This window comes from Ailuropoda melanoleuca, chromosome 8 (assembly GCF_002007445.2).
Source record: "Ailuropoda melanoleuca isolate Jingjing chromosome 8, ASM200744v2, whole genome shotgun sequence".
Taxonomy (NCBI): domain Eukaryota; kingdom Metazoa; phylum Chordata; class Mammalia; order Carnivora; family Ursidae; genus Ailuropoda; species Ailuropoda melanoleuca.
This window is the reverse complement of record NC_048225.1, coordinates 15,705,345-15,716,279: the sequence shown is the minus strand read 5'-3', so window position 1 is coordinate 15,716,279 and position 10,935 is coordinate 15,705,345. Positions and strand designations below refer to the sequence as shown.

General features: G+C 56.3%; 1 long non-coding RNA gene across 1 annotated transcript; it reads right to left on the bottom strand.

Moving 5' to 3' along the window:
- Positions 1–5,138: 5,138 nt before the first annotated feature.
- Positions 5,139–10,188, bottom strand: LOC117803552. The gene is made up of 3 exons (XR_004627508.1): positions 9,996–10,188; positions 7,317–7,470; positions 5,139–6,666 (listed from the first exon to the last, which is right to left on the bottom strand). It is a non-coding gene; the product is annotated as an uncharacterized LOC117803552 (long non-coding RNA).
- Between the last annotated feature and the right edge of the window lie 747 nt (positions 10,189–10,935).

Sequence of the window (10,935 nt, the reverse complement as noted above, 5' to 3'; positions counted from 1 at the left end):
AACAAAACAATGTGCAAAGCACCTGGCCCCAGCAAGTGCTCAGTAATTGAGACACAGTGATATTGTTGTCGCATTAACAGCAACAGCAGCAAGGACAGCATTCCAACCTGGGACCAAGCTTGATTCGATTCTTGACTTCCCCAGCCTTTTTATCTTTCACCCTTGGATGCTGGATGGGCCGGGGGAGGGGGGGTGCTTGCAATTTTGCAATTTCCACTCCCCCAGCCAGAGAACAAGCCCCGCAGCTCCCTGCAGTTCTGAGACATGGCCAGCAGGTGGCAGCATTTCACTGCAGTTAATGGGCACTCAGCCTCCCTCCCCAAGCTGCTGTCAGGACCCGGGCCCCACAACCCTTCCACAAGGAGAGCCCCTTTCACCACTCCTTCTGCGTTAGCTAAATAGACCTTGCCCTAGACTGTGGAATGTGTGATTACAGGCCTGCAGTCCCCCAGCCGAGCAGGAATGAGGCTTGCTCCTCACACCCTGCCCAGCCTGGCATGGGGGTTGCAGGGTGGGGCGCAGCAAGGGTCTCCTCTAGGTGGGGGGCTGCTGCTTTTGGGTTCTCCCTGCCGGTAGGCAGGCTGAAGGAGGGGGCCTGGTAGGCATGTCAGGTTCAGTTCTGCAGCCCCTGAGGGTCGAGGGGACTCTGTACAGGGCAGGCCACCACGCCAGGTGGTAAATAGACAGCCAGAGTCTTCAAAATCCAAGGCGAGAGAACATTGAGGGGCAGAGTCCCTTGGCTTCCTTCAGCCTCAGATTTCCTGCCTGCAAGGTGGGGAGATCGGTATCATCCTCCTGATCGACTGTGCGGGAGATCAGAAGGGTAGAAGCTGGGGCCAGGAATGCGTGTCCAGAGGGGGCAGGGTCTTGGAGGCAGAGGTCTGTGCCCAGCTCCTGCCCAGGTCTTCCCACCAGATCCTCAAGTCTCCTCCCAGGAGGGACCCAGGCAATTGTATCTTTCTGAGTATTGACTATTAAGTTTGAAAGCGAGCTGTTGTTCAGCCACATAAACGAGGGAGATAAACATTAACTGCCGGGTGCATGTGCCAGCTCCTGGTTCCTAATCCATCACCCTGCCAAGGTGGAGGCTGAGAAGGGCAAAGATAGGGAGGAGGGGGTAGGGATGAGGATCTTGGGAACCACTAGACCCTCTTGCAAGAGGGGAAGTGGTGGGGAGGCAGGAACCCTCCCCAGGGGCTGAGAACGATGCCCTAGTTCCTGGGGCTCTCCAGGGAGGACAGGAGCCAGGCTGGGGAGGACAAGGAAGTCTTTGGCTCGCACGTGGGGAAGAAATTCACCCTAAATGGACGAATAATTTGTTTCCCCACTGGCTTCGTGGTTGGCCTTGGGGGGCAAACTGCATTTCTCTGAGGTTGGTTCCATCCTCATGTTAGACCCTCAATGGACTGCAAACCCTGGTCCTTCCTTACTGGCAACTTGCCGAAGGCAGATCCGTCAGTGGAAGGCGTGGCCTGGAAAGCCTGTCCCTGAGAAGGATCATGATTATTCCTTGGGAGGTGAGGTTGTTGGCTCCGGTGGGGACCTGCCTAGAGGGGAATGTAGACCGGATGGCCTGAAGCCCCGGATTGGGTCCACTGTGCAAGCCCAGGTGAGAGAGGAGGCTGGGGGTAGGATTCAGGATGGTGGGACAGAGGGGGCTTCCTCATGCTTTCCCCAATCTTCATGGCGTACCAAGACCTCAGCATGGGGAGGCAGGAGGCATAGCTCTCCATGGACCTTACAGCCCAGCAGGGAAGCCGAGGATAAACTCATAAATGAACATGGGCTGATTTAGATGCGATAAGTACCCTGCAGAGGGATGTAGGTGAGCAGGGCTGAGGGAGGAGGGCTCTCCCGGGGGAGGTAGTGGACTTGGGGGTGAGGATCGTCGAGCAGGCAGGGGCCAGCTGGCTGGGGCTGCTGAGGAGGGGACACTGGGCAGCATGAGGAGGGCGGGGGTCCCATCACACAGCACCTCAAAGGGAGTTGGGGTTTCCCGTAAGTCTGGCACTGCCACCGCAGGACAATGAGTGATCAGATTAGCGCCCTAAGAAGAGGGCTCTGGGAAAGATGCGGATGATGCTGGAGTGGAGAGTGGAGGTCCAGCTGGAGCATGACAGCCGCCAGAGGCAAGGGCGATGGGGTTGAGTGCGGCAGGGGGAGATGCGGGGGGCATTCCGGGTGGAGGGACAGGCAGAGACATGGAGGCTAGGAGTATGGGAGGATGTGGCAATTTGGGAAGGGGGTCTATGGGCGGGGGAGGTGGGTGGATGAGCTGGTCCCAGCTGCAGGGGGAGGGAGGCCATGGCTCAGCTGCAAGGGCCACCGGCCTCCGGGGGGAGGGACTCCTGCCACGGGGCATGGAAGCAGGGAAGGCGCCTTTGGGTGACATGACCCTGGAGATGCCTCCTTGCCTGTCTGTCCTCCTGGGAGGCCGCGTGCTGTCCTGGATCTGAATCCCGATGCTGCCAGTTAGCGGCTGGGCCGATAGAACAAGGTACTTATTCTTCCTGGTTCTCAGCTTTCTCGTCTGTGCAGTGGGGCTCATAATAGAGCCCACTTGGGGTTTTTATGAGGATCCAATGAAAGGAAGCTAGTAAAGGGTAACAACAGTGACTGGCACCTCATATCGCCTGGTAAACAAGAGCTCAGTTGCTGAGAACGGGACAGAGGGTGGGCCCTTTGCCCCCTTGTGCCTGTTCCCTTCTGGCCCCTGCTTTTGCTGCTGGTGGAGGCAGAATTCAAGCTCACCATCCCAGGGAAGGATCCGCTTATCTGGCAGAACCACCCGGCTCTGGCTCCTGGGGCCGGGCTGAGCTGGGGCCCTTCCTCCCCTAGGGAGGCGGGAGGCCAGGGGCCCTCCCGGTCGCGTCTGGCTGGGTTACCAGCCTGCAGGAACGGAATCTAATGCTTGTCTTCCCCGAGTGCGGGGCCGGCTGCTACATGCACGGGTGGCTGGGGTAATTAATTTACACATTTCATCCTGCTTAAACTAATAAGCTGCTGTATCCTCCTTCTTCACTGAGCCCCAGACTTCGCGCTGGGCCTGCCAGGGATGTCATCCGGCAGCAATGACTGCCATCACTGCCGTCCCACGAGCTCGGCCCAAGGCTCCGAGGCCCTGTGTCCACGCTCCCACACCTGCTGGTCCAGGTCGGCCTTGGAGGCCATCTCAAGGCACCCAATCAACCTCATGGCCATCTGGAGGGAACAGGGGGACCCTGCAGTCCATCCTCACAGCCCTCTGTCCCACTGGCTCCCATCCTGGAGCTGCAGGTCCTACCTGGTTCAAAGATGGTGGGAATCTGAAGACATCCCCTGCAGGGATGAGAACCGTCTCCAAGAAAGGTGGGGAGGGGAATAATGTGGAATGTGTCCTGCTGTTTTGTTAAGAAAGGGGGAGATGGACATCCCAACCTGCTTGGAGAACGGAGCCGGAGCCCGGAGGGATGCACCAGAGACTGGCTACCCTGGGGAGAATCTGGGGCCCTGCAAAGCGGGGTGGAGGGAGCCGTCCGCCCCAGATCCTTCTCTACTTTCTGAGTCTCAAGTGCTGTGAATGTATGGCATATTCAAAATGCATCAGCCGTCCAAAAATCAGTACAAATGTAGTGTCAGCACCCCATCTGTGCAGCCCGTGTTTGCTGGAGCGCTCTGTGAACCTAGGCATAAGGATGAAGAGTAGATCATGTCACTCCCTTCCAAGAGTGAGAGGTGGGGGCACCAGGTCATCCTTGAAGAAGATAACCGTCGGTGAATGCAAACCCGAAGTCCAGGCTCCTTGGGTTCAGGGTGGAATCTGAGTGGAGCTCAGGGCTTCCTGGAGGAGGGAGGCTTGAGCCAATTTGAAGATAGTGTAGGGTTGACCAGATGGAGAAGAAAGGAAGGGCTGGATGGAGCTGAGGTGTGAGTTCCGATTCTGATCGTTAAAATGTAGGGTGTACCGGGGCTCTGGTATCCATGCCTGTAACGTGGGAAGAGTTTGTTCAGGGAACTCCCAGAATAATTACCAACCCCCCATCACTGTCCTGGAGCCTTTGGTAGGAGCTTTAGGACCCAGGTCTGTGCTGGCTCTGCCTTCACAGAGAGGCTTTCTCGTTGGCTGAGGACAGAGGGCCAGCTCCTTCCGGCGGCTTCCCCCTACTTATGGATTCCGTTTGTATGCTCCGATTCCAAATCCTGCAGGATTTAATATCCACTCTGTAATCTACTGGCACCAATAGGTATTATCTAACTAAACCTTAAATTGAAAATGCTAGGCTTCCATTTTCCCCACGCCGTCGGGAGAAGTCGGGGCTCTCTTCGTCCGATGTAATTTACTCTTGCGCCAATTAAAGTGTGTCGCACTGCTGTCCTCGGAGGCCTGCGGCCCACTCCCCCTCCCCTGACACAGCCCACGGTGCAGCCCGGGGTGGACACCACCAGGCAGGGATTCGGGCTGGCCAGTCTCGGGGCAGCAAGATCCATCCTGAGTCTATCCCAAGTATCTCTTACTTTAAGTCCATTTCATTGCATCTCTGGAGAGGTTACTAGTTGACTTGCTGTAATGGACATTTGTTCATTCACTTACTTACGCATTCCGTCACTTGCGCATTTATTAGGCGCTCATGGCGGGCAGGGAAATAAAAAATGCTAAACACCTAGTCAGGCTCTTCTTACCGCCCCCTTCCCGTTTGCCATGACAGTTTTATATGATGCCAATTCCCAGGCCAAACCTGTTCATAGAGGAGCCCAAGGGGATGCGAAGCATGAATAGTGAATATTATAGATGCTCGTTCTTCATCAGACATAAAATAAGTGTTTTCAAAAAATTGAGCTTTTTGAGACAGTTGAAGATTCACACGCAGTTATAACAAAGAACACAATGAGATCCCGTGTTGCCCCCAGTAATGCCATCTTGCAAAACCAAAGTATGACATCACAAGCAGGCTACTGACGGTGACATGGTCCAGGCACAGAGCATTACCTTGGTTTCCATTCTTTTTTTATTTTATTGTATTTATCTCTTTGAGAGAGACAGAACACACAAGCACGGGGGTAGGGAGAGGGGCAGAGGGAGATGCAGACCCCCCACTGATCAGGGAAGGGAGCCTGACCCCAGGACCCTGGGATCATGACCTGAGCTGAAGTCAGACGCTTAAATGGACTAAGCCACCCAGGCGCCCCCTTGTTTTCCATTCTTTCCACGAGGGTCTCTTTTCTTGTCCTTTCACAGATATCCTCACCTTCCCCTGCCTCCTCTTCCCTGACCCCTGGCAACCACCAATCTGCTCTCCATTTCTTTCATTGTGTTATTTCAAGAAAGCCCAATAAATAGAGTCACAGGGTACGGAAGCTCTTGAGATTGGCTCGAAGGACTCCTGTGCTCGGCGAGAAAAGCATCACTCATCCACGGTTTACAAAAACCAAGTTGAGGCCGGGGCAGTGAAGTGACCTGCAGGTTGGGATTCGAGCTCGGCTCACCCTGGCCCCCACCCCAGGCTCGAAACTGTCACACTGACTTGAAGGTGTTGTTGGAACCAATGTCTCTCATCGCTCCCGGGGTCAGGGGGAGCTCCCTTGGCCAACCAGCACGCGGCCGGAGGTCCTGGGTCTGGATCGTTGAAGGTCTCAGCCCCAGAGGCAGGAGGGAGCAGTCCCAGCCTGTCCCAGGGGCCTGACCCTTCAAGGGCAGACAGAAGGGGCCCCTGTCCTGGGACCCCTGCTGTGGTCACGTGACTGGGGCAGGATGATTCCTGCAGACAGGTAGACTTCCCATCGTGTCTGGAGGGGCCAGCAGGCGACTCAGGTGTGCTCCCCTGCCGGACTTCACGACAGGCTGGTTGCACTGCCATGCAGGGTGGGGGGTGGGGAGGCTCATGCCCTGAAGTCTCTTCCACCCCCTGCCCACCTGCCCCACAAGTGCTGTGGAGGCTTCATAGCCTGAGACTGGGTCTCACAGCCGTCTAGTCAGGTCAGCCTTGGGGCCACAGCTGGTCAGCTCCGAAGCAATGTCACTTGCAGAGCTAACCAAGCGTGGCATTGCTCAGATTGCTGGAATGAACGTCTCCCCGTGTGCACCCCCTCCCGTCCGCCAGCTCCCACCTGCGTCCTGCTCCTGCCGTAACCTGACCCGGTGGTGGGCGGGGGTTACAAAGCCAGTACCCGTGGCTCCCACATCACTGTGACAGGGGCTTCATATCCCTGTAGAGGCCTTAGCACCTGCTCTCTAGGGAGGGGGATCTGGCTCTCTCTGTACCGAGGGGGAGGTGGTCACGGCCCAGACTCAGCCCTGTGGTCCCTGGGCAGGGCTGGGCTTGGGCCTGAGGATGTGAGTGGGGAGGGAGGGCCCCTCCGGATCCTGGGAATGGAGGTAGCCGTGGTGACCCAAGCCCCTCGGCATCAGGAGATGGCTACGGGGCAGAACCACGGCCAGGGGGAAGGAGGTATGATAAAGGGCAGGCAATGTTTACTCAGTGAAAGAGAGAATTTTGCAGGAACTGGAAGCATCCCGCCGTAGAGCAGACTGCTTCGTGGGGTAGTAAGGTGTCCTTGTCAATGAGGTCACTCATTCATTCAACACACCCTGATTGTCTGCCTTGGGCAAGCAACGTACCACGGTGGCTCTCAGTTCCAGGATCCCACAGATGCGGGGTCACTCAAGTTCTCTGGCCTCAGTTGCCTCACCTGCAAAATGGGAATAATACTGGTTCCTTATCTATCTCAGCCAAGCCCAACCCTGCTTCCGATGATGCCCACCACACCCCGCTCCAGCCTTGTGCCTGACGACTCCGCAGGGCTGACTCCAGTCAAAGTGCTGGCAACCAATACTCCCGTGTCACCCTCAGGGCAAGTGTCTGCTTAGGTGGGAACGAGTATCATTCACCCCATCTTACAGCTGAGAAAACTGAGGGTCAGGATGGGTCTCCAGACATACAGAGCAGCTGCCTCCCGCTGGCTTTGGAGAGCAGCCACTACCACGTTCTTGGAACCTTCTAGACTCCGAGATGCAGGAGACCAAAGGCCCTGCCGTGAAAGTGGGACCCTGGGAGGGGCTGAGCGTGAACGAGGCGGTGCAGGCTGGTGGGTGGAACACGGGTGGCTCTGGCAGCCCCTTCAGTGGACGCCAAGGCCTCTCCCCGGACCCGTGGGCAGAAGAAAACCGGAGGCTTCCCTGCCCAGGGGAGGTGGCTCCGTCTCAAAAGGGAATCACACAAGCACTCTTGATAAACAGCAGGTCGCCCGGCTCCCACGAGCTAACAGGATTAATCTAAATGCACACAGACGCAGCTGGGCAAAATCAAAACACAGAACCCAGGCTAAATTACACCACTTACCAGCAGAGACCTCGGAGTCTCGCAACACGTCACCTGGCCGGCTGGCCCTCTGCAGGGGTGAGGACGGCAGGAGGAGGCCACGTGCCATGCCCGTGTGTGGCATGGAGGCCAAGGGGACCCTGGAGGAGGGCCAGGGACCAGGGCACTCAGGCAGCTGTGGAGGGGGACAGAGCAGTGGCTGAGGGTCATAGTGGCTGGTGGGCAGGTTCCTCCCAAAAGGTGGAGGTGGCCGCCATGGCCTGATGAGGTGGGAGAGGCCCCTGCGTGCTCCCGTGGCCAGCACTCCCATCTGTCAGTCCTGCCTGACTAGAGGGTCCCGGTCCTGGCAACCCTACCCAAGGACATTCACAGAAACGGAGACTGGGTCTTTCGGTAGCTCTGCCTGGTGGTTTGGCCTCCACAGTGAAGGAAGGGAGGGAACCCCTTTACCAGACAACCGCATACAATCCTCGCTACGGTACTATAACCCCACTTTACAGTTGAGGAAACTGAGGCAGAGCTAGCTTTCAGGTCAGCTGCGACCCAGAGCTCATGCTGCTGGCACTGCCCCAAGCTTCCTCCCAAGTCATGGCTTCGGTGAGAAGTAGATCTTCTTTCCTGGGCCTGCCTTGGGCTCTGATCAGCTCCAAAATCAGGGTCAGAGCAGAAGCTTCGTAACTCTCCAGGGTCCAGATCCCTGCTTCCCTCCACTTCAGCTCAGGACGCCCATCACCTTGGTGAAGTGAGAAAGACCATGGAAAGGACTTTCTGGGTCCCTCAAACTGGAAGTGAACTGAGTTGGGGGGCAGTCACCATATCCATCCCTCAGCCTCTAGTTGGCAAGCAAACCAAGGCACATTCCCTTTTCCTTGAGGCTTAAGAATGAGAAAGCCGGTTGTTGGCGTTAACTGAGCACTTACTCTGTGCTGGGAGTTTGCTGAGCTCTTGATCCATTATTTCTCCTAACCCGTCCAAGGGACCCCAGGACGTGGGGACTGCTTCTATGACCTCCATTATACCGGGGAGTAGCTGAGGCCACTCCACTGGTAAGCAGGACATTTGGGAGCCAAACCTGGACCCTAAAGTCCTGTGACTCCCCCCTTCCCAGGATTTGGCTTGTTTCCTGTTTCCCAGTATCTTGAGTTGAGGCAGTAGAAAGGGGAAATGTGGTTTCTTGTTTCTGCTCCCCCAAACGACCTGGTTCGGTGGCCTGGGGCAGCCCCTTTGCCTCTAGAAATGGAAAATTTCCCGTTTGTACAACCAGGGGAAGATCTCCGCCTTACCTGCATTGCTGCCTTGTTGTGGGAATCAAATGAGAAAAATACACGACTGGCGTTTTCATGCTGTGAGGCACTACGTAAACATGAGATATGATTCCACGCCCCAGAGCAATGCCAGGCCAGAGCGCTCTGTGATTTTTTTTTTTTTCTTGCTAATGCTGTCAGGAACAATAATCACTAATAACAATCCCATTGCTTCGGTACACACCTCTGCGTGGGGACCTCAATGCTCCTGGGGACATTCTCTCTACACAGAGCCTAAGAGGAGGGGGCTAGTGTTCCCCATTTTGCAGTGGGGTAAACTGAGGCCCCCCAGCAAGAACAGAGAGCTGACCAAGGTTCCCAGCCCTCCAGGAGAATGTTCTAGGCTTAGAATGTGGGATTTCTAGAATCTCCTCCCTCCGGCTGGGAGGGCTCGCGGGTGCTCCTAAGAGTGATTTATGGCCGAAATTCACAGACAGAGGGCTGTGCCAGTGCTTTCTTCCCCTCCTACCTTCCCATCCCTTTATCTGCTGCTCACCCCTACTCCTCCCAGCCTGCAGCTCACCTCCCACTGCTTCTCCCCTCCAGGAGTTGCCCAAGGCTGAGCTGGGCCTGATTTCAGCTCCTTCCTGGAGCTGAGCTGCCACTAGTGGCTGGGAAATTTGAGGCAGTGGGATGGGCAGGTAGGGGAGAGCAGGATGGAGACACGCCCCCAGTCCCAGGCAGGCAGTCCTCTGTGGTCCCGGGAGATCTTGCATAAGGCCCCGCGTGAAAAAGGCAGGAAGGAGACTTGGAGGGAGAAAAGCCTATTGCTTGCTTGCCTTCAGTAACCATTGTAGCAGAACCAGCTCCGAGCCCCATGGTCTGGGGGACCCCCAGGCCCACGTGTTGCCTCATCCCCAAGGATGGTAAAGTATGGACATCACGAGAGTGGGCAGAGCTGGCCCACTCAGGGCCACACAGACCCCAGTGTGGAGCTCCTGTTCTCGCAAGGCGTGAGCCACAGGCACCCAGATTCCAAGTCCCATTGGGGGAATGAACTTCTGGACTGAGGAGTGGGGAGCAGGAGACTAGACAGAGACACTGGGTGGTTCTTCCAAGCTTTCATCAGGACTGGTGAAGCAGGAGACCAAGGACGTTTGGGGAGGCAGACAGGGCCAGCGAGTGGATGCTTCCCAGGCAAACAGGCAGATTATTAGATAGTTAAAAACAACAACAAACAAAGGACAGATATTAAATTTATGAAAGCCAAGCATGCATTGTATTATTAGCTTATTTTTTAACACGAAGAAACTGGAAACTCAGAGAAGTTTTTTAACCCACTCACAGTCATGCAGCTAATGGATTCAGAAGAGACGGCTCTGGGCTAGGTGGTTAGAAGCCAGGGTGTGGGCCATTCTCTGGCAGGGCCCTGGCTGCTCTCTCCCCGCAGCCTCACCTCTTGCAGGATCCAGCACCTGAGGACGCCTGCTGTGCCTTTGGCTTCTGAGCTGAGCCAAATTCAGGGTGAGCTTGCTCAAGGTCACTGCTCATCCTCTCTGATTGTTCGGGATGACACACTGCTCTCCCTTCACGTTCAAGTCCTGGGTCGGCCTGGGGAGCTCGGGAGGGCCTGGCATTGCTATGATGACTCTCACTTCTGGGACCCAGAAGGTCAAGTCTGGGGGCACTGGTGAGTAAAGAAGGAACTTGGGGAACTGAAACAGGACGCTGAGGGTTTGAGGGGGATGAGGCGGGGACTGTCACGGGGGAGAGCAGGTCCTACCCGGCAGGTGCAGCTGTGATCCCTGGGCTGCCAGCTCCTGCCTCTCCACCCCTCTCTTGGCCCTTCGCTAAGTTCTGGGACAATACAAGACTAGTGCCTTGGGCCCATGGGGCCAGACACTCCAGCGGACTCCCTGTGGCCTGATCCCCATACGCTGACTCTGGGAGCAGGCTGGTACCGGCAGACCTTCCATCACATGGATGAACTTGTTATGTATGTTGATTGGCGAGTGATTTGCAGCTAATTCGTTAATCAGCCACGGCCTCCAACGTGGGTTTGGCTGCCTCTCCTGAAGATCCACCAAGAGATCCCATTCGAAGAGGCTGGCCCAGGCAGCGTGAGGGCAGCTGGCGGTGGCAATGTGAGCATGGCCTTGAACTCCTTCGCGTCCACAACCTCCGAGGACCTCACCGCCCTAGTCCAAAACTGCCTCTGGCTCTCTCGGATTTCCCCCACCTTCCCCCACCCGAGACCAGCCACTCCTCCCTGAGGCCACCCTTGCTCTAGGACCTCTGCTGCATCTCACCTCACCCCCTGCCTCAGTTCCCCCATTTCTTGGACAGGTAGCTACCGGATCTCTCAGTAGGGAAGATGGGTGATATCTGAAAAAGTA